Source organism: Rattus norvegicus, chromosome 17, assembly GCF_021556685.1.
Source record: "Rattus norvegicus strain SHRSP/BbbUtx chromosome 17, alternate assembly SHRSP_T2T, whole genome shotgun sequence".
Classification (NCBI taxonomy): Eukaryota; Metazoa; Chordata; class Mammalia; order Rodentia; family Muridae; genus Rattus; species Rattus norvegicus.
The window spans coordinates 65,679,355-65,703,865 of record NC_141550.1 but is presented as its reverse complement, the minus strand read 5'-3'; the positions used below and the strand labels follow the sequence as shown (position 1 = coordinate 65,703,865).

The following is a 24,511-nucleotide window of genomic DNA, read 5'->3' as shown; positions in this document are numbered from 1 at the left end:
ACGCAACGAGGACCCTGCATTCTGCTGCCTACAGGAAACACACCTCAGAGACAAAGACAGACACTACCTCAGAGTGAAAGGCTGGAAAACAACTTTCCAAGCAAATGGTCAGAAGAAGCAAGCTGGAGTAGCCATTCTAATATCAAATAAAATCAATTTCCAACTAAAAGTCATCAAAAAAGATAAGGAAGGACACTTCATATTCATCAAAGGAAAAATCAACCAAGATGAACTCTCAATCCTAAATATCTATGCCCCAAATACAAGGGCACCTACATATGTAAAAGAAACCTTACTAAAGCTCAAAACACACATTGCACCTCACACAATAATAGTGGGAGATTTCAACACCCCACTCTCATCAATGGACAGATCATGGAAACAGAAATTAAACAGTGATGTAGACAGACTAAGAGAAGTCATGAGCCAAATGGACTTAACGGATATTTATAGAACATTCTATCCTAAAGCAAAAGGATATACCTTCTTCTCAGCTCCTCATGGTACTTTCTCCAAAATTGACCATATAATTGGTCAAAAAACGGGCCTCAACAGGTACAGAAAGATAGAAATAATCCCATGCGTGCTATCGGACCACCACGGCCTAAAACTGGTCTTCAATAACAATAAGGGAAGAATGCCCACATATACGTGGAAATTGAACAATGCTCTACTCAATGATAACCTGGTCAAGGAAGAAATAAAGAAAGAAATTAAAAACTTTTTAGAATTTAATGAAAATGAAGATACAACATACTCAAACTTATGGGACACAATGAAAGCTGTGCTAAGAGGAAAACTCATAGTGCTGAGTGCCTGCAGAAAGAAACAGGAAAGAGCATATGTCAGCAGCTTGACAGCACACCTAAAAGCTCTAGAACAAAAAGAAGCAAATACACCCAGGAGGAGTAGAAGGCAGGAAATAATCAAACTCAGAGCTGAAATCAACCAAGTAGAAACAAAAAGGACCATAGAACGAATCAACAGAACCAAAAGTTGGTTCTTTGAGAAAATCAACAAGATAGATAAACCCTTAGCCAGACTAACGAGAGGACACAGAGAGTGTGTCCAAATTAACAAAATCAGAAATGAAAAGGGAGACATAACTACAGATTCGGAGGAAATTCAAAAAATCATCAGATCTTACTATAAAAACCTATATTCAACAAAATTTGAAAATCTTCAGGAAATGGACAATTTCCTAGACAGATACCAGGTATCGAAGTTAAATCAGGAACAGATAAACCAGTTAAACAACCCCATAACTCCTAAGGAAATAGAAGCAGTCATTAAAGGTCTCCCAACCAAAAAGAGCCCAGGTCCAGACGGGTTTAGTGCAGAATTCTATCAAACCTTCATAGAAGACCTCATACCAATATTATCCAAACTATTCCACAAAATTGAAACAGATGGAGCCCTACCGAATTCCTTCTACGAAGCCACAATTACTCTTATACTAAACCACACAAAGACACAACAAAGAAAGAGAACTTCAGACCAATTTCCCTTATGAATATCGACGCAAAAATACTCAATAAAATTCTGGCAAACCGAATTCAAGAGCACATCAAAACAATCATCCACCATGATCAAGTAGGCTTCATCCCAGGCATGCAGGGATGGTTTAATATACGGAAAACCATCAACGTGATCCATTATATAAACAAACTGAAAGAACAGAACCACATGATCATTTCATTAGATGCTGAGAAAGCATTTGACAAAATTCAACACCCCTTCATGATAAAAGTCCTGGAAAGAATAGGAATTCAAGGCCCATACCTAAACATAGTAAAAGCCATATACAGCAAACCAGTTGCTAACATTAAACTAAATGGAGAGAAACTTGAAGCAATCCCACTAAAATCAGGGACTAGACAAGGCTGCCCACTCTCTCCCTACTTATTCAATATAGTTCTTGAAGTTCTAGCCAGAGCAATCAGACAACAAAAGGAGATCAAAGGGATACAGTTCGGAAAAGAAGAGGTCAAAATATCACTATTTGCAGATGACATGATAGTATATTTAAGTGATCCCAAAAGTTCCACCAGAGAACTACTAAAGCTGATAAACAACTTCAGCAAAGTGGCTGGGTATAAAATTAACTCAAATAAATCAGTTGCCTTCCTCTATACAAAAGAGAAACAAGCCGAGAAAGAAATTAGGGAAACGACACCCTTCATAATAGACCCAAATAATATAAAGTACCTCGGTGTGACTTTAACCAAGCAAGTAAAAGATCTGTACAATAAGAACTTCAAGACACTGAGGAAAGAAATTGAAGAAGACCTCAGAAGATGGAAAGATCTCCCATGCTCATGGATTGGCAGGATTAATATGGTAAAAATGGCCATTTTACCAAAAGCAATCTACAGATTCAATGCAATCCCCATCAAAATACCAATCCAATTCTTCAAAGAGTTAGACAGAACAATTTGCAAATTCATCTGGAATAACAAAAAACCCAGGATAGCTAAAGCTATCCTCAACAATAAAAGGACTTCAGGGGGAATCACTATCCCTGAACTCAAGCAGTATTACAGAGCAATAGTGATAAAAACTGCATGGTATTGGTACAGAGACAGACAGATAGACCAATGGAATAGAATTGAAGACCCAGAAATGAACCCACACACCTATGGTCACTTGATTTTTGACAAAGGAGCCAAAACCATCCAATGGAAAAAAGATAGTATTTTCAGCAAATGGTGCTGGTTCAACTGGAGGGCAACATGTAGAAGAATGCAGATCGATCCATCCTTATCACCCTGTACAAAGCTTAAGTCCAAGTGGATCAAGGACCTCCACATCAAACCAGACACACTCAAACTAATAGAAGAAAAACTAGGGAAGCATCTGGAACACATGGGCACTGGAAAAAATTTCCTGAACAAAACACCAATGGCTTATGCTCTAAGATCAAGAATCGACAAATGGGATCTCATAAAACTGCAAAGCTTCTGTAAGGCAAAGGACACTGTGGTTAGGACAAAACGGCAACCAACAGATTGGGAAAAGATCTTTACCAATCCTACAACAGATAGAGGCCTTATTTCCAAAATATACAAAGAACTCAAGAAGTTAGACCGCAGGGAAACAAATAACCCTATTAAAAAATGGGGTTCAGAGCTAAACAAAGAATTCACAGCTGAGGAATGCCGAATGGCTGAGAAACACCTAAAGAAATGTTCAACATCTTTAGTCATAAGGGAAATGCAAATCAAAACAACCCTGAGATTTCACCTCACACCAGTGCGATTGGCTAAGATCAAAAACTCAGGTGACAGCAGATGCTGGCGAGGATGTGGAGAAAGAGGAACACTCCTCCATTGTTGGTGGGATTGCAGACTGGTAAAACCATTCTGGAAATCAGTCTGGAGGTTCCTCAGAAAATTGGACATTGAACTGCCTGATGATCCAGCTATACCTCTCTTGGGCATATACCCAAAAGATGCCTCAACATATAAAAGAGACACGTGCTCCACTATGTTCATCGCAGCCTTATTTATAATAGCCAGAAGCTGGAAAGAACCCAGATGCCCTTCAACAGAGGAATGGATACAGAAAATGTGGTACATCTACACAATGGAATATTACTCAGCTATCAAAAACAACGAGTTTATGAAATTCGTAGGCAAATGGTTGGAACTGGAAAATATCATCCTGAGTGAGCTAACCCAATCACAGAAAGACATACATGGTATGCACTCATTGATAAGTGGCTATTAGCCCAAATGCTTGAATTACCCTAGATCCCTAGAACAAACGAAACTCAAGACGGATGACCAAAATGTGAATGCTTCACTCCTTCTTTAAAAGGGGAACAAGAATACCCTTGGCAGGGAATAGGGAGGCAAAGTTTAGAACAGAGGCAGAAGGAACACCCATTCAGAGCCTGCCCCACATGTGGCCCATACATATACAGCCACCCAATTAGACAAGATGGATGAAGCAAAGAAGTGCAGACCGACAGGAGCCGGATGTAGATCGCTCCTGAGAGACACAGCCAGAATACAGCAAATATAGAGGCGAATGCCAGCAGCAAACCACTGAACTGAGAATAGGTCCCCTATTGAAGGAATCAGAGAAAGAACTGGAAGAGCTTGAAGGGGCTCGAGACCCCAAAAGTACAACAATGCCAAGCAACCAGAGCTTCCAGGGACTAAGCCACTACCTAAAGACTATACATGGACTGACCCTGGACTCTGACCCCATAGGTAGCAATGAATATCCTAGTAAGAGCACCAGTGGAAGGGGAAGCCCTGGGTCCTGCTAAGACTGAACCCACAGTGAACTAGTCTATGGGGGGAGGGCGGCAATGGGGGGAGGGTTGGGAGGGGAACACCCATAAGGAAGGGGAGGGGGGAGGGGGATGTTTGCCCGGAAACCGGGAAAGGGAATAACACTCGAAATGTATATAAGAAATACTCAAGTTAATAAAAAAAAAAGATTTTCATTAAAAATAGACATTCATTAATGAGTAAAAACAAACCTATGATCATGGATGTGGGCTTCTCATAGGAGATAAACCCAAGTGTAGACATAAGTCCATCAAGGGAGAGGCACAATTAAGTGTCTTAATAGTCACCATGTATTCAAGTTTGGTGGCTCCCAACTTATATCTGAAGGTTCATAAAAACATTTCTGGATTTCCCTTCCTTTCTTCCTTCCTTCCTCCTTTCTTTCCTTCCTCCCTCCCTCCTTCCCTCATTTCCTCCTTACCTCCTTTCCTTTCTTCTTTCTTTCCTTCCTTCCATCCTTTCTTTCTTATTCTTTTCTTTCCTTTTCTTTTTTAATTAGTGCAGGGGTGCCTTGGGTGGGTTTATAATCTGATCATGTGAAAATCAAAGCCACCAAGATTCCAAAAATGGTTCTGCTGAAAACAAAGAAAGTTAACAGTTAACAGCTGGGAAGGGGGAAAAAGGCCTTAAGCAGCTGTTAAGTGTGTTGGAATTCTCACTTCTCAGCTCAGAGGCTCCTCCAGGGCCCTTAGTAGGCGGTTCCATTACATTCCTGTGTCTTTGCAGTTATCCCTTTCTGTCCCACATCCATCTCATAAGGGGCACAGAGGCTGATACCTGATGTGTATGCAAGAGTTGTGCTTACACATCAGCCAGACTACCAGTCACCATTCACCCTGTTTCTCTCTTCACCACTGGACTCTGTCTTGAGACTTGTATGTGTGCCAGTCCACCTTCTAAACAGAGGGAAAGAATTCAAGCACCTGCACCAGGGTTCTGTGTTGCCTTTTAGATTGATGACTGAGTTCACTGCTAAGGGTGTCTATGAACTGGAGCCAGTGCAGAAACTCATTTCATTACCTGTGCACTTTACAGTGAAGCTTCGCCCGTCAGCTTCGTTTACAACCTGTTTGTATTGCGTTCAGCTTACTATATAGGAAGACAAACCAAAGATCAAATCTGAAGTTGAAATACAGTGAGAAGTTTGCTCCATTTTATCAAACTGACTTGGCATTTTGACTTAATTGCCACAAATATAAATTATATGGCCCATAGTGACTCATATTGTCTCCCGATTTGTTGATTGCATCATTGGCAGAGAGACTGATTGAAAAAATCCATTTTCCAATCAGTTGCATCAACATATAACTTACCTCTGGTAAAATATTGATACATTACACTATTGATAAGTATTTAGAATTTCAATGGGCTTTTGCCTTAAGTTCTGCAGAGGCTGATGCTGAGATGGTGCATTTACTAAGGATGATAGCTATTTTGGAAATCCCTTTGCAGACTGACGCTGATATAGCTCCAGCATAGGTAACCAATAAAATAGTACATTTTTAGACATTATTGTATAAAACATGTTACTGACATATCTCAGAATCCTGCAGGACAAGCAATTGTAGAGAGATCTAACAGAACTTTAAAGGAAATGCTCATAAAACAAAAGGGGGATATGAATACCCCCCAGAGATAGATTAAATGATGCTTTATTGACTTTAAATTTTTAACTGTCAATGAAACAGGTAATACAGCCGAAAATCACTGGATTTTAGAAAAGACTGAAGACCTATATATGTGATATCAGCTTATATAAGTGATAACTTCAGAATGGAATGTAATTACATTGGGGAAGAAGTTTTGTGTTTATTTCAACATGAAGAGAAAAACTATGGATTTTCAATTAATAAAAATAAGATTTGACTCGGGGAGACCTCCTGAAGATCCTGACTGCAGACATGAAAGAAATCAAGAAGATCAACAAAACGGACAACATGTATTGCTGAGCCCTCTACATGGGAACAGCTCTGAGAGTGGCTTAGACATAAAAATGTCTCTAGCCAGGACTTCAGCTAAGCATAATCAATAAATCTTATGGCTACAGAATCCTCGGGACTTTTAATGTTATCCTGTTATATGGCATGGATAAAAAGAAGTGCTTGCTGACAGGAACCTGATATGGATGTCTCCTGAAAGGCTCTGCCAGAGCCTGACCAATACAGATGATGATGTTCTCAGCCAATCATCAGTCTGAGCATAGGAACCACAATGGAGGAGTTAGAGAAAGAACTAAAGAAGCTGGAGGGGTTGGCAACCCCACAGGGAGAACAACAATATCAACCAACCAGACACCCCAGAGCTCCCAAGGATTAAACCATCAACCAAAGAGTACACATGGAGGGACCCATGGCTCCAACTACATATGTAGCAGAGGATGATCTTATCTGGCTTCAATGGGAGAGGAGGCTCTTGGTCCAGGGAAGACTTGATGCTTCAGTGTTGAAGAAGGGTTGGGTGGTGAGGCAGGAGTGGGTGGGTGGGGGAGCACCCTAATAGAAGCAGTGGGAGGGGGATGGGATAGTGAGTTTGCAGAGGGGAAACTGGGAAGGGGATAACATTTGAAATGTAAATAAATAAAATAACCAATAAAAAAGTATATTAAACTTTGGTTATACAAACCAAACTAACTTATAAAAGAAAGACACCTTACCTGCTTGAAGAAAGAACAAAGAATCATCTTTAGCTAAATTGTATACATTTTACATTCCATACATGTGTTAATACAAAAATGTATATTACTGTGAAATCTTATATGTTCACCGAGAACTACCAGACAAGATTAAACTTGAGGATACTAAAAAGAATGCTGAGATTCAGAGACATATTTATTCCAACATCCTGCTTGATCCGACCTCATACAGCCTCAATACTTGTTTCCTCAAAAATCTGCAACTGGGGCAATTTTAAAATGGCTAGCTAGATCGTCCAGTGTCACAGCCTGTTCCAGTCAGAACGTCACTTAAACCCTGCACGTTCATAGCAGACACAGAAATTAGAAAACAAATGTTACAGTTAGATTTCATAAGACTGGACAATATCCCAATGTTCTTTGCTCTTCCCCAAAATGATGCTCCTAGATATCAGAAAGCAATTTTAAGAGAACAATATCCCATTCCAAAAAAAGGAGGGTGGGTAGCTTTTAGTTGTTCAATGAGTGAATTATTAATGGTCTTGGTCAGGGAGGAAACAAAGTAAGGGAGGTTAGATTCAAGGTTCTCATTTTCTCTGTCTCTTTTCTCTAGCCTTCTTTCTCTCCTATCTAGTGTTAGTTGGGAAAGGGAGAGAGAAGGGAGGAAAAGAAAAAGGAGGATATAGGAATGATAAGATAAGGGATAGATTATTGAATCCACTTTTAGACCAAAGAGCATTAATAAGCCAAATAATTAACATTGGATATGGTCTTTGAGAGTGATAGAAATCTAAGGTTCTTTTGATTTTTTTTTGTTACAACGTATTATTTATATATGTTCAAACTCTTGTTTAAGGTATTGTACCTATGTAATTCTTTAAAATACAATGTTAAGTTCTAGAACTTTTAAATAGTGCTTTACAAACTGTTTAGGATAAAGTAGAAATGCAAGTTAGTAGTCAATCAAACTTATTAGTCATGTTAGGCATTAGTTTAATTAATTACAGAGATATATTTTCTAGGTTAAACAGATAGTAAACAGATAGAAACAAGCAATTCAGATGTCCTATGGATAAATAGATGGTCTGCAAAAAACCTCAGAGATCTACAAAATATGGCATTTAAAGACGTTTTGTTAATAAAAGGCTTTTATGACAGTGGGACATGTCTACTCCTGGCAGCAGCCCCCATTCTATTTCAAAGAAGCTGGTGAGCATTAAGAACTTCCTAATGGGGTTGGCTTCAAATGTGGTGAGCTAGCCATCAGGCAAAAACTTCCCTTGTTTCAAGTGCTGACAGTACACTGTCTAAACTATAGACAAGCAGGGAAGTTGACTGCTGAGCTTTGCCAAGACAGGGCAAGCATTCATTCATAATTCCTGCTTCGCAGAACATTCTTTCCTATTCTGGGCCAGAAGGCTGAAGGTGCTGCTCGTATGACTCAAGAAGCCTTTGGTAACTGTCCAGGCACCCAGCTCCTCTACCATTTCTATAGTTTTGGAAGCTGCTTACTTTGTACTTCCCAGTTACGGATATTTATTCTTCTCAGGTCTCTGAATGGGATTGAAGACTAGATAGAGTTTCACAATTAAGGATATGCTGTTTAGGATTTAAGAAAGTGTTTTTATGTCTAAAAGGATATTTATAGGTTGATGTAAGCACGTTATGATAGAAAATGATTTGAGTACAGAAAACTTGAAAAGTAGAAGTTTTAAGATTGCCCCCCTAGACAAAAGTTTAGAGCCGAAGAAAAGAACTGGTCGGGCCCTGGAACTACAATTACATCAGCCGGTTCGACAACTCTCTCCCAGGAACTAGCTGACCATAAAGTTAGATTAAATTCTTAGAGAACAATCTTGAGAAGCAGGAAGCTTCTCCCAGGAACAGGTGGACCATAAAGTTAAACAATCTTGAGAAACAGGAAGCTCCTCCTTGTGATTTTTCACTGGTATTCTCAACATTTTCCAGTGACACCCTCCCTACCCCCTTGGGTTGTGGTTTCTTCCTTTAAATTCCCCTTCTCTTAGCTACTGGTGGGCGAACGCTTCTGCCCCTGCGTGGGATACGAGTCTCGACCCCAGTACACTGGTTCCTATCAATAAACCTTGTGTAAATTACAGCAAGGACAGTCTTACGTGAGTTCTTGGGGGGGGGTGTTTCTCGTCATCCCGAGACTTGAGTGAGGGTCTCCCCGCTCCGGGAGTCTTTCAAACTCACTAGATACAGCAGATAATAAAATACTTTCTCCAAGGTTTACAAACACAAATGGACTGGACATCGTGAATGTAATTTTATTTGAGAAGTTTCCTAACATAATTGTTATCATTATATATAGTTTAACACATATGAGAGAAAGAACCTTTTGTTGGACTAAAAGGGGAAAATGTTGGGGGGAGGGTTTTATGCACTGTGTATTCAGATGCTGATTTCTATGCCCAGACATCTGGGTACAGTCAGACATGGCATAGTTGTGCAGTGGAGGGCTGTGAAAGGTATCCTGGTTCCTGGTGGAGGTAAGGTTGAAACCCTGGTGACCCTAAGGGATGGTAGGCATTTCCCTAAACTCCTAGTTGGCCAGACCCCTGTCATATAGCTACAGCACCTCCTCATCCCCCTGTAGAGAGGCTTGTGGCCATCAGTCACATAGACACAGAACCATGCCCTCTCACATGTAGATGAGGTATTCCCACGCTCTCAGACCAAGCCAATAGGAAGTACCTACTGTGAGACCCTAACTAACCACCCTCCCACATACATATGTAGATGAGGTGTCTCCAAGCTCTCAGGCCAAGCCAATAGGAAGTACCGGATGTCAGACACTAACTCAACCCCAAAACTGTATATAAGAATTCTATCCAGAAGGATTAAAGGTATGCAAGAACTATTCCGTCATCTGAGAGCTTCTGCCATAAGAGGTGTAACACTGCCACTTGGGGAAGGGATCTGCTCTTCTGAAATCCCTGCCAGAAGCTCCCCCGCACCCCTTGCTGGCTAGTCAGCTACCTGCAGGCTCAGCCCAGCTGATGTCTTAGAGCAACTGAAGCTGTAGCAACAGAGACAGCAGAGGTGATTCCTCCTCTCTGCCTGAGTTCTCTCCCCTTCGCCTGAACCCTCGCACGTGGCTGGAGGGGCCAGAGATCTCTGTGAAAAGCCTCCAGTATGAAGGCCAACACTTGGTCAAGTATCTCCAGTCTCCAGTCTCAATGTTATGCAAAAATTGTTTTCCATCACCTCTGATTGGATAATCAAAGAGCTGATCAGCCAATTGGTGGGGAAAGAGAAGAGAATAGGACAATGGTGCTGGTTCTAGTCTGGGGGCTTCCAAAGGAACCAGAGAATAGAGAGGAGAGAGAGGAAAGAAAGAGAAAAGAGGAACGTATAATGAGACCATGTGGAAGAACCAGTAGGATTCGTCATGAGATCATGAATGAGAGAGCAGCCGTTAGGACACACATGGACCAAGGTGAGCTAGGGTAAGGCCAGATGGCAAGTAATGGGGCATTTGCTGGGTAGTAATACCCTAGTCGCATAAGAATAGTTCAAAACCTACCCAGCTTAGTAACATTAACTTTTAAATAAAAATACCAGGTCTCTGCATCTTTTTCCAGGAGTTAAAAAGAGTTTAGAGTGGTATAGAAACACCTTATTATTATTTGAGAGCAAAAGGGTACAAGATAACCCTTAGAAATTACATTTATACTTTACTATCTAGAAATAAATGAGTTTTGACAATCAAGATACAGATAATTTCCATCTCTACAAATATTCTCTCATGTCCCCTAATGTCCATGTTCTATTCCCTCTGTGACATGGCCCAGTTTTCTAGCCCTGTATAGTTTTTGCAGAGAGCCATGCATGCAATATTACAGAATATATACCTTTTTCAGTAACTTATTTTCCTTACTTTTCATTTGTTTCCTAGCCTGATAAATACATCAACAGTCTATTTTTATCATTATATAATATTTTGTTGTGAACTCTTAGGGATGATCATCCTGACCATTTAGCTTTTAGAACTATAAGTTAAATAAAACCTTACTTTCTTTAGTAAGTGCTCAGAGTCAGGTATTTTGTTATGGCAACAGAGACAATGACTGAGATACTAGTAAGCAATAGTTCTTGAGTTCTATCAATAGAAATGTATTGAGGTTGGCTCACTGACCAATTGCAGGTATTTCTTGACTCACACTTACTTCAATTAGACCAGGATGTTACAAATCATCATGAGATGGTGAAAGTAACCAAAGATTAGAGCATATTGTTTTGTTTTTGGTTTTTTTATGATATCTCTTTTTGCATTCACTAGCAAATTCTGGTCTCTTCCCTTGCAAAGCATATGTTCTAGAAACCCACGGTGACTACAGCAAAGGGAAATAGGAATGTTTTACAGAGCATGAAGGAAAGTGCTTCACAGTTTGTAATGGTTATTCCTGGTTGTCAACTTGAATCTAGAATAAACTGCAATCCAGAATTGGAGGGCTCACCTGTGATCCAGACCTTGAAGCTGGAAGACACAAGTTTCTTGGCATGCAGATATTAAGGCATAGTGGCCATGAAAAGCTTAGGCCCAGGCAAGTTAGTTCACAAATTTAATCCAAGGAGACTATGGCAAAGAGATCTCTGAGTTCAAGGTCAGCCTGGGACAAAGCAAGTCCCGGATCCAGACATGGTGGTACATACTTTTAATTTGGGTAACGCCTTCTACTGGAGACCTACATAAGGATATTAGAAGGAGGAAGATTCACTCTTCTTTGCCTGCTTGCATTTACTTGCTAGCACATCTGTTGGAACCTACTTCTACAGAAGAGCAGCTGAAACAACCAGCCTCATGGGACTGAGCAACTACTAGATTCTTGGACTTCCTATCTACATCTAACCATTGTTGGGGTAGTCGGACTATAGACCATAATTCACCACAATAAATTCCCTTAATATAGAGAGACATTCCATAAGTTCTGTGACTCTAGGGAACCCTGACTAATACAGCTTTCTGCAGTTCAGTAGATACAAAATGCAGGAGAGGAAAGTGTGATGGACACTCTGGCGTGATGCACAGAGGAATCCAAGCATGAAGTAATGCCTTGAACAAGAAGCTGAAGAGTGCAAGCAACCATTTCCAGTAAACATTTCCAAGGGAAAGAGTAGAAAACAAAAGGACTGGCTTAGACAGCTAACAGAAAGATCCAGACTCACACGTCTAGAGAGATGGTGAGAAGAGGGTCAAACACTGTAGCTGATTGGGAAATGGGTCAAATATACATGAAGCCAAAGCCTTAGTAAGATTTGTACTCAGGTTCAGTAAGTCAAGCACTTGCTATGCAACCATGAAAACTTAAGCTTCAGACCTCAGAACTCACCTTATAAAAAGAGCAGGGCTGATGCACACTTATGATGCCAATCAATGACCCCGGCATGGAGATGGATACAGGCATCTGTGGGGCTTCCCTGCCAGCCAGCATAGCCTACTAGGTGATCTCAAGGCCACAGAAAGACTATGACACAAAATCTAAGTGGCCAGAGAGTGAGCAAAAAGAGAATATATTGACATGTAGTCTCAACACATATGACCACATGTGTGCATATGTACCCACACCTCTACACAAACCAGAGAGCATGAAATCCATTATTAGAACTACTGGAGACCACAGATGGGTCAAAAGCTTAGATTTAAATTGCAATGCATTTAAAAGGTAAATTCTAGTAACAATGAGAAAGTATTGGTTACAGAAAGATGTCAGAAAGAGCTCTCATGGGGAGAGTGTCGAAGAGTCAGTAGAGTATTGCCCAGAGGCTTTGGGACATCTTTCTGCAAACATTAAGCTTCAGGGATGGATATTGAATACCTGATACTGCAGTTCAGCAAAATGAGTGGCTTTAATAACAGAGAGGAGACATCATTGTTACCATCCCAACCTTGTTATTGAGATAAAACAATCCATTAAGAATATTCAACATCATCAAAGAACTATAGGCTGTTCTACACCCTTCTAAAATACATTTTATAACTCAGCACAACTGGGAGAGAAATAAACAAGTGCAAAACAATTTACATTTTTGGTGGTAACTCTGAGAACCCTATGTGCTATTCCCTTATGACCTTAGCTAATGCACATGAGTCCACTGGTATCTTAGTTCTGGTAGAATTCTGTGGTATTCAAATACTAGAACTCTAGAGGACATGTTCCCTCCAGAGGAAGTATGAACTTGTGCAAGATGACCTGCCCCATGATGATATCAAATCATCTATTATGAGTAAGGTCAGTCTCATTTAACTATTCTAATTGTCAATAGTTATAAAAGCAAAGCTTCTTTGAGTATTCAGAATGGAACTTCACATTTTTTATCTGTCATTGTAAATGAATAAATAATTCTTGACTATTAGTTATTAAACAAAAGAGAGAACTTCCCTATGAGAGCACATCTATCAGACCACATCAGAGAACTAAGAGTCATGTGACTTTTCACTAAATGCATGCTTATGCATGTGTGTGCCAGAACATGCCTGTGTATATGTGTATAATTTCAAACTGGAATAAAAATTCTACACTATATGTGTCCCTCTTCCTTTTGTTAGGCAATGCCTCACTTTGTAGCTCAGGCTAGCCTGGAACTCAAGGTGATTCCTGCCTTTATCATCCAAATATTTAGAATACAGATGGGAGCCAAGAAGCCCAGTGTATTTTTAAAAGGGAAAATATTTATAGAAGAAGGAAATGAGCTAATTATCATTCTCTAGCTTACTGTGAATTAGGAATTAAAGATAAAAGACTCAGAACTCCAAGGGGAAAATATTTATTAGAATTAAATTGTTTTCTCCTTAATAACTGAGAAAACACAAATGTTTTGTTTTTCTCATTGGTTAAAGCATGAGTTTAGAATTCTTTAAAAGTAGAACTAACCACTCTGGGCTGACAAAGAACCAAAACAAAGAAAAGAGTTTACAGCGCCCTTGAAGTAAACATGTCTAATGGATAAAGTTGGTTGTTTCCATTTTAAACACAAAGGAGCACCCTCTTGACCAGCTGCACCATGTGTCAGATCTACTTTTCTTTGGGGTAGAATTTGAGGGGGAGAATGGTCTTCTCCCTCTTATACCAGGCTCTACTCAAAAGAATCATCAGATCCATGTTTCTAAGTGGCGACCATAACTGTGGAAAGGTCTCTTTGGAGTGGATAAAAATGTGTACAACTCTTTATAATTTTCAGAGCTAGCTTTAATCACAGCATGGATTGAGGATTAAGAATCTTCTCTAGAAATAGACACCAAAAAGCTTTCTTGTGTTCCCATGAAAGTATAAGGCTAGCATGAACACAAGACAGAATTCACCCAAGACACTTTCGGTTTTGGAGGAATATCCTTGTGGTTTCCCGTATGCTTATCCAATCCAGCAATACTATTGAGATACACCAGTAAGAAAGGAGCCAGAAGTGACTTTCTGTGGTCCACAATCGCAAATTTGCTCTACCGAAAGAGTGGCCTGATTTACATTTTATTTTCCCCCCAACATCTGTGCTTGGTTTAATATTGCGGAAGTGGGAAGAGGACAGAAGCTCAAGAAAGCAGCATAGATCGTCTATGAGCCATTAACAGGCAACCCGGACAGAGACTAGTCATCAGGCCTGGAGGTGTGATGGTTCTAAAACCACCTAGGAGAAAAACCTCTGGGAATGTCTATGAGGCATTGTCTAGATTATGTTTGTTGAGGAAGAAAGACCCACTTTAATGGTTGGACTCGTGGAAAAAGAGCATGAGCTGCTATGCCTTCATCTCTGCTTATTGACTGGGTACTCAAATGGTCAGCTACCTCAAGGCCCTGCTGCCAGGCCTCCCCTGCTCTGATGTTATATTTCTGACCACAGTGAGACCTTGCCATGATAGCAAAGGTCCCTCTTCTCTCCTCCTCCCCCACTTTCCCTTCCTCCTCCTTTTGATTTCTCTTTCTATCCTCTCTCCCCTCATGTGGCCATCCAAACATTTACTCGGGAAATGTTTTTGTTTGATTCAAGATTCCTCATGGTACTCCACTACCCTTTAATTAAACTCACCTGTAATCTGTCGTATCAAATCCCTCATTTCATGTGGAAAGAGGCTGAGTTGAGACGGTTAGTAAATTCATTTGACCATGTCTTGGATACTCTCTTCAATCAAAATTCATACAAGGTGTTTCTCTTCCTCCTCCCCTTTTCTCCTGAGTCCATTCTCCTACACACTAGCATTAAAAATTAGTGTCTGCACATGAAAAAGTGAAAGCTTTGCTTTTATATCACTTCATATAATATTTTCAGATACATTCATTTTTCTTGGCACATTTTACAGTGTTGTTGTTCTTTGTAGCTTGGTAAGTGCCCATTGTGTATGTGCCATATCCACACTAGGCATCCTCCAGTCAAAGGGCATTCCAATTACTCTCTGTTGTGCACAGTTCAGCAAAAACACAGATGTGAAGGTCGTCTTTGTGGCTTTCAAAGGTTTAGATGAGGTGAAACATGTCGATTGATATTATTGCCCATATACAAAGTTATTAGTTACTGCAAATTAATATTGTCAACAATTGGAAGACGAACACTCTGAATGCTTCTTAGCTGTTCTACAAGGTAAATAACGTGCCCCCCCTTGTGTGATTAGCTCACCTTATACTGCAGTAATTTGGGTAATGACATACATAGAAAAAACATCATTGTTGCTACAGCATCAGGACGTGTAAGCAAAAATTTGAAAGTGATCCCTGGGGTTGACAGTGCTATGTGGTTTGGATCTTAAATTTCTACCAATGGCCCCTACGTTCAAGGCTAAATCCCTGGTGTGGCTCTATAGGGGGGCACTATGAAGAAGAGGTGGAGTTTATTATTTATTTATTTATTTATTTATTTATTTATTTATTTATTTATTTATTTATTTATTGCCAGTCATGTGTGGTTCTATCCTAGGTCTCTGGAATGTCCAACCACTAGTTTCTGGTCATCCAGGCAATGCCTTGAATAGGCTCCCTCTCATGGTGTGAGCCTCAAGTTGGATCAGTCACTGGTTGGCCACTCTCATAAGTTCTGCATCACTGTTTGCCCAGCACATCTAACAGGTGGGAATAAATTGTACATCATAGGTTTTATAGTGGGGTTGATGTCTCCAGTCCCACCAATGGAAGTTTTGCCTAGTTATAGAACAACCACAGAGCCTGCATGGCTCTGAGCTAGGTTCCCTGCATATTTACATCATAGTTGTTAGTTAGTATCCTTTGTGGGTCTAATAGTGGGAGTCTTTCATCTGCACTTAGGACTCTTTTCCTCCTACCTCACCCGGCCTTGATATGAGAGTTTGTGCTTAGTCTTACTGCAAATTGTTATGCCATTTACATGCCTGTGAGGCCTGTCCTTTTTGGAGGGAAACAGAGGAAGAGTTGATCTGGGGAAAAGGGGTGGAACGCATGGAGGGAGGAGAAACTGTGGTTAGGATGCAATGTATGAGAAAAGAATAAAATAAACAAATAAAAGAGGTGCGGTATACTGAATGTTCCCTCAGTCTATGAGAGAGTTTCTTGATTTGTTTAGCAGATGGAAGAAGATTTACCATAAATAAAGGCAGTATCATTCCTTGGGCTGAGGTCTTGGACTGAATCAAAAGCAGAGAATAAAGGCAGAACCAGCACTCACCTCTGATTCTTCACTGGATGCAATGTGACCATGTGCTTCTTGATCCTCCCAGCACACATTTCCCTTCATGATGGACTGTGCCCTCAAACTGTGAGCCAAGTAAATCCTTCCCTGCCTTATCCTTAAGTGGCTTTTGTCACATTGACGAGGAAGCAACTGGACAATCATGAAACCTTTCAGAGCACAAAATCCCTAGGTTTTAGTGACTTCAGCACTCAAATTTTTCCAGGCTACTTGTACAGAGCCCACTGCATGCAGGTAGGCATGATATAATAGGGAAGGCATGAAAAAAATAAAATTTAGCAAGTTCAATAGAAGTGTTTGCTAAATGTATAGCAAATACATTTCCCTGATGGGGTAGAGGAATGAGGATCTAAACTATTCTCAAGACAGAAGCATTTGTGAGGGTGTTTGAATGGAAGCACAGATGAGATTATCCAGCTTGCTGCTATTTATACCTAGGAACAATTGTGTTCACAGTTCTGTCTCTTTGTACGATTGCTGAATTACATAAATGAGACAGCTGCACTGCGCTGGACCATCAGACAGTGGATACAGAGAAGGCAGACGGGGTTAGGAACAATTGACGCAATTAAACAGAGGTCAAAGATGAGTATTTAAAGGAAAAAGGAAGCAACATGCATTTTCCCAAAAATAGTGGGAACCTCTGATTAGTATCCATGCCTACTATATAATTTCTAGAAAATACCCTATAATCAAAGGCAACAGAGAATTCAGAACTTGGAGTAGTTGTAGACAGAAACACCCAAGACAATAAGAAAGAAATGGAAGGGGCTAGAGAGATAGCTCAGCAGTTAAAAGTGCATACTGTTCTTCCAGAGAACCTGAGTTTGGTTCCCAGCATCCAAGTTGGGTGACTCAAAGACACTTCTAACACTGGCAACAAACCTCTTCTAGGCTCAGGAGGCACTGTACTCACATATGCACATACCCACACATGCACACAGAGACACAGACATAGACACAGACACAGACTGTCAAACAGACACATACACAATACAACACACACACACACACACACACACACACACACACACAAATCTGGTGTGGTGGCAGTCTTTAATCCTGGGACTTGGGAGGCAGAGGAAGAGGCAGAGGCAGAAGCAGAGGCAGAGGCAGAGGCAGAGGCAGAGGCAGAGGCAGAGGCAGAGGCAGAGGCAGAGGCAGAGGCAGAGGCAGAGGCAGAGGCAGAGGCAGAGGCAGGCAGATCTCTGTGAGTTCAAGTCCATCCAGCACTCCAGAGTAAGGCTCTACCTTAAAACTATGTAGAAATAAAACTTAATGAAGGAGCTAGAAATGTGTTGGATCACTGCTGTTTAGGTAACAAAGGCAGGCCTCTCATTTTTAGCACTCTCTCCTGAACCACACTGGGCACCCTGATTCCTTAGTCATCATCACCCTCACTGTGCTTCATTCCTATGGAGTCCCAGGATCCATGCATTTATGAGAATAGCTACCCAGCAATCATATTTAGATTCTCATGTTTGTCTGATTTCAAGCCAACCCAGCATAAAATGCAAAGACCAAGCCTATATCTAGTAGTCCTGGGTCTAAAGAGAAGAGGCTTTTCAGCAGACAAAGGATCTAGGTTAAATGAAGAGTCTGCCTATAATCCAAGAAAAAAAGTAGTTGAAAAATCATCATGAATGTGAGATCCCTGAGAAGCAGAGATTCCTAGATTTGTAGGCTATCATGAGGATTTTGATGGCAAAAGACACAGAGGGGACAAAGGCTGGAATCATTCTTGTTTGTTTACTTCTCTGTATAATGAGGATTTATTTTTGGTTTGATTTTTATTATTGATAGGTATGTAAATGTGTCTGTATCTATGTATGTGCATGCTACCTATGTAAAGTTTCCCACAGAGTCCAGCAGAGTAAGGATGGATCCAGAGGCATAAGTAGTTGTAAGCTAGATGATTTTGGTGCTGGGAATCAGGGTTGGGTCCTCTGGAAGAACAGCAAGTGTTCTTCTTAGCAAAGCTATCTCTCCAGATACTGATTATGTGGGTGCAGGAGTATCTCAGAGGACCAGGAGGGAGTCACAGTTTCAAGCTGCTTTGCAGGTGCTGGCATTTAAACTCGGGGCCCTCTATAAGAACAGCCAGGGCTATCAAGCACTGAACCATCTCTCCAGCAACTTGATGCTTTTCTTGGTGAAGTGAGAATTTCAGTCACCATCTCCTGTCATTCTTAAGATACTTTTGGTATTCTTCAAAGGGCTTCATCTTCACTAACATCTAGTGCTCAAAACAGTCATCTGAGGTGATTATCGTTCAGTATACTGATGAAAAATGAAGGCATGAAATGATTAAGAGACGTAAATCACACACCTAGCCAAAGAAAGCTGTAGAAATTGACAGGTGAGGTAGAACAGGACTTTGAGAACACACTATTTCCCTTTGTGAGGTGAATTATCATAAAGTTAAAGGAGAAGGTATAGTTGAGGCAAATATGACACAATGTTTAATTCAGTGGTAAATTAAAGACAACTGAGAGATTAACTCTCTATAAAGTTTAATTTAGGTTCTTCCTTTGTAAAAATGGGGAAATAACAATAACTTCAAGCATGCAAGCAAGCAAACAAACACACAAAAATCTAAAAAGCAATCCATCCTATGAGTCAATAATATGACTTCTGGCTATTTGCCCAATGGACCTGAAGTTGACCTGCAAGAGAGACACATCATACTCAGAAATCTAGAAACAGAGTCAACTGCCATGTTTGACCACAGAGGAATGAATGAATAAAGGATATTGTATGCACAAAGGAAACTTCTTCAGCCATGAAGAAGAATCCAGTTAAGCTTGCAGGAAAATGGAGGTGACTGAAGGTAGCCAAGCTAAATGAATTAAGTAAGTTTCAGAAAGACAAAAGTGTTTTCTCTCATTTATGCTTCCTAGATTTCATGTAGATACATAAAATCATACCTGTGTTTATGACATGTAAGTAAAATCAACTAGCTAAGGAAACAGAGGAATAATGGGAAATGGGGGGTAAAAATAGGCCATGGGAAAGAGAGTGTGGCTAGAGTGAGTTTGAGGTGTGCTATGTGTGAAAACATTCTTGTGTACCACAAACACTGAATTCACACAAAGATGGTTAAAAATGTAAAGTCATATTTTACAAATACAGAAAGGGAAGGATTTGAAAGGAAAATGTTAACTAGTTTATACTGTAGAAGCATGATCTCTCCCATCGCTTTTATTCTTGGATTTTTTTTTAATTTTATTTTAGATTCTGTTTTCACTGGTGAAACCTGACTGTCTGATGTTCTTTGGTCTGAGCCCAAGCCTCTTTTGGATGTGCGTCTCTCAGTGGTGGCACCTTGTCTTTCAACTCCTCCAAAACCAAACGAATAGGATCTGTCTCTATTACTCGTTTTTCTTGCTGCTGTAACAAAATACCTCGCAGGTGACTTAAGGGATTGTTCTAGTTTCCTACCCTGGTGCTATGTGTTATATATAATAATATATATTATATATAATATATATATTAACAAAAGCAATTTGCAGTGCTTTGAATGGGTGCAACCATGAGATCAAAAGTCTCCTCTGCCTGCCTATTTCCTCTGCTTCAGGCTTGCGATTGGGGATGGCGGATCTCAACAGCCTGCTACGACCATCACATAAGTCTGCCTCCGTCCCTCTCCACTGCAGTAGATTCTGACCATCCTGAACGGCGGGCCCAGATAAACCCTTCCTGCTATAGGATGTCTTGGGTATCTTGGATGGAGATATGGTTCATTTTGCTTGTAATTCCAGATTACACTCCAGCATTTTGGGGAAATCAATTGAAGCAGCTAGCTGCATCCACACCCAAGAGCAGAGAGAAAATGAGTGCACATAAGCCTTCTACCCAGCTCTGTGCTATTTAAACACCCCAAAGTTGGGAGTGATGACACCCACTTTCAGGACTTCCCATATTAACATAATTAAGACATTGTCGTGTTTACATGTGAACATTATCTAGGCGATCTTTTACTGATACTCTGTTACCAGGAAGGATTTACTTTGACTTGTAGTTCTAGGTATGACAACCTACCATGGCGGGCAAAGTGTGGCTGCAAAAAAAAAAAAAAAAAAAAAAGGAGAGGAGGTGACTGGTCATATCCCATCTATATCTAGTGAGGAGAGAAAGGACAGAAAATAAGAACGAAATATAAAATTTAAAGGCCCGTCCATCCCCAGCCATCCCAGGTAGAAAGAATCTACCTCCTAATGATTCCAGAACCTTCCTATCCACACTATCACCTGCAGTCCACATGTCAAATATGTGACCTTATGGGGGACAATTTTCAACCAAACCACAACAGTTTTTCACCCATTTTAACAGCAACCCAATATCAGACCCCAGAAGGTCAGAATATATTGAATCAGGACTGCAACTATTGAACCTGCAGGGGAGACTGACTTACCACATAACATTTTGGTTTCACTCCTCCTCTCAATCCCTCATAGAAATAGTCACCAGATCAATGCTCCCTGGAAAAACAGTCACAGTGGCCGCATGTCCGCCTCATAGGAGAACCTTGGCTTAGAGCTGACATTTTCACATCCAGGATTTCCCAGGCATCGCCCTTGACGTGTGCATAGCTATTTACTTGTGTTTGGGTTTGAAAACCAACAGCAATTCTGGCTTCATTAATATCTGGAGCTGCAGAGCCAAGAGGCAAGTGTGTTATAATAATGATAACAGAGGAAAAAAACTGTTAATTAACATTTTGGCAACTCATAAAGTGATCTTGGGAAAACGATATTTGTGTGATTCTTGTGAAAAATAAAAGAGATAAGCAAAGGGAAAATGTGAGCTTAAAACAATCGAATATAGGTATGTAGCTCAGGCTAGCCTGGGACTCATGATCTTTATATTTTTGTTTCCTGAGTACTGAATTTATAAGCATGTATCACCACACCCCTTTGAAAAGTAAAATGTTTCTTAAACTCTGTGGCCACTCTGAAGTGGGGAAATACCTGAGTTACTTAACTTTACCTATAATGATTTTTGTGTATCAACAGATGTTACTGCATCTAATTTAGTTGTAGAACTATAAGATCTATTTAGCAACTGGTTCATTATTTGGTTCAATATCTTTCCCTGTCCTTTAATTAATAATTATTGCATAATATGTTGTCTCATCACCAAACCACTGATTTTGAAGTCATGATGTTTATACAAAATAGTTAACTATTTGAAACATATCATGTCTTAGTTAACTATGTTGTATTAGAAATAGCACTAACACAGACCCAAAAGTATGATTTTTTTGAGCTCTTCCTACATGGATAGATGTTATTGATGTCAGCTTGAGAGAAGCTAGAATCACCTAGGATACAAAGTCCCAGTCATGTCTGTTAGTGAGAGTCTAGACTGTATAAACTGCAAAACCCACTCTAAATGTGGGTAGCATCATGCCATGGGCTTGTGACTTGGGAAAAATCAAAAGGAAGAAGTGAACTGAGTACCAGCACCCATCTTAAGTAGTCTCTGATGACAGTTACAAAGTGACCAGCCATCTACTACTGCAGCCATGATTTCTCTATCATGACAGTTGGACCTTCACACTACAAGCCAAAATAAGCCCTCCCTTAAGTTACTGCTGTGCCTCCCCCATGCCCCAAATATACATGCATTAACAATATATCTGAACACTGGGTCCCCATTCATTCCAGCTTCTTACATTGTTTGGGAAAATCATGGAATCTTTAGGACAGGGAGACTTGATTGAGGAAGTACGTCAGATGGGGTGGACTTAACCTTACCCTGCTTTCTGCTTGCTAGCTCTACTTCTTGTGTGTAGTTAAGAGATGATTTCTCTTATTCCTTCTCTGGCTTTTTGCAGCCAAGCCTTCCTGACTCTATGGACTCTAACACTCTGGATCCATAATCCAAATTAAACTTATTTCTTTAAGTTGCTTCTGGACACGGCATTCCATCACAGCAATAGAAAAGTGACCGATGTACCTGCTGTTGGCAGATACTTTATCCCCATGACAAGGACATTAATACAGTTGCCAACTAGCAACTGGACAAAGTGGAAATCCAGCAGGGGCTCTGCTGTGCTCTACTGCCTCAAGCAACTTCCACTGTGTACCTGAGCCTCCATTTCTAAACTATAAAATAAGGAAAACAACTTGTTCCATTACATGGACTTACTGTGAACATTAAGTCAGTAAGGCAAGGCAAGAAACATGGAGTGCCTAGGGTGCTGCGCATCCAGAGGGATGACTGAGAACTGGTTGTAGTTCTGATCGTTACTGTTGTATATTTATTTATTTATTTTTGTTTCTGCTACCTAGCTTCCTTAGCATCTTCCAGCTTCTCAGATGCTTGATGACTGTGAAACCTGGGGTTGCAGGGGGCAGGGGCAGAGGCACCTGTCAATTCTACATCACACATTGACTTCAATTACATTTAGGGAACAATAAGAGGAGGCAATGCTGGCATATAGTACAGCTGACTCTTGCCTTACAAGATTCCACAGGGAGCTTGGAGGTGGTAATGGCCTTGGGAAACAGTTCGCACTCAAACATGGAGGTTAAGCCTTCATGTGCGTGGAGTAGTACTATCAAAAATGGTAGATGTAAGCTTGGATGATAAGCCGAGGACAGCAGAGCCTGCTGCAGCCCATCATCACCAGCTAGGGGGCATATGTCAGCTTTGTAAGAAAGTTGAAGCCCCACAATGGAGCAGCCACTGTACATGTCAATAAACCACTTTTCCTCAAGACTGTCTCTGTGGTCATTAACCTGTGTCAATCTGATGGAGCCTCAGGGCTCCCAGATAAACAGTGCTTTGGAGTAAGCCAATGGAGGCCATTGCTGGATAAAGTTTGCACAAAAATCAATGGGTCAAGCTGCTTGTTTCCAAGACAATTCGGCATCATCCAATCCCTCGAAGGCCTGAGTAGAGCACAGTCCATATGGAGAAAGTGTGTTCATTTTTTTTCCTGCTTCACTGATATTCTTCGCTATAATTTTGCTTCACTCAGTGAGCTGGGATTTCTTTTGTAAACTCTCCTACCTTCAGGCTGAGATTGATACTGTCAGCTCCTGGATCTCAGGCCATCAGACTTGGATCAAAGTAAACTGAAATCTTCTCTAGGTCTCTACTTGGTAAATGCTAACTCCATAAGCTGCCACAATAATCATAAACATATTAGCTAATCTCTTATATAAACGATGGGTTATAGATTAAACAGACATAGAAAGTCATGGGGTAATGGACTGAAAGATATCAAACAGTTGATATATATGAATATTAATAGATTATTATAAATGATAAATAATTGACAGGTAATAGAGTCTTGGAAGATGGATGACTGCTAGAGAGAGACAAATAATAGATGGTAGATGATGGCTGACATATTGTTAGATAAATGGCAGATGACCTAGTGGATAGATGAATAGAAAGATGAATAGAGAGGGAAAAGAAGAAAGAGAAAGAGAAAAGGAGAGAGACAAACAGAGACAGAGGGAGAGGGAGAGAGAGAGAAAAAGAGGAGACCATTGTCCTGTTGGTTCTGTTTCTTTGATCATGGTGATTAACACAAGCTTCTGTGGGAATCCAAACTAAGATCCAAAGTAGCCACTTCCCAGCTGTTCACTGTGGGAGGAAGAGGGACACGATAATCTAACTCATCTCCTCTATAAGAAGGTTGCCCTCTAGAATCTTAGGTAACATGAAGGATCCGCTGTTGGTCTCCATTCTTAGAACACATCATAGGCTCTAAATCATAATGCACAGACCCTCAAGGACAATCTGCCTGAGGAGCTCAAGGACCTGGTTGTTCTCTTTGTTTGTCGTTGACATTAGGCCAGGAAGTTTCTTGGTTTTGTTTATTTGTTTGTTTTGTTTTTAATCAGATTTTTACTGTTCCCCAAAAGATTTTGTCTGAATATCCAAATCT

The 24,511-nt window shown here is 40.4% G+C and overlaps 1 long non-coding RNA gene across 1 annotated transcript in view; it reads right to left on the bottom strand.

The window, feature by feature from the left end:
• LOC120097813 (uncharacterized) overlaps positions 1 to 24,265 on the bottom strand; it is a 28,583-nt gene extending 4,318 nt beyond the window's left edge. The window contains exons 1-6 of the long non-coding RNA XR_015641312.1: positions 24,109 to 24,265; positions 23,626 to 23,737; positions 21,020 to 21,258; positions 16,582 to 16,754; positions 14,980 to 15,163; positions 4,723 to 4,876 (exon numbers count right to left, since the gene is read on the bottom strand). This is a non-coding gene — a long non-coding RNA (uncharacterized LOC120097813). The remainder of the gene's footprint in view (positions 1 to 4,722; positions 4,877 to 14,979; positions 15,164 to 16,581; positions 16,755 to 21,019; positions 21,259 to 23,625; positions 23,738 to 24,108) is intronic.
• Positions 24,266 to 24,511: the final 246 nt, after the last annotated feature.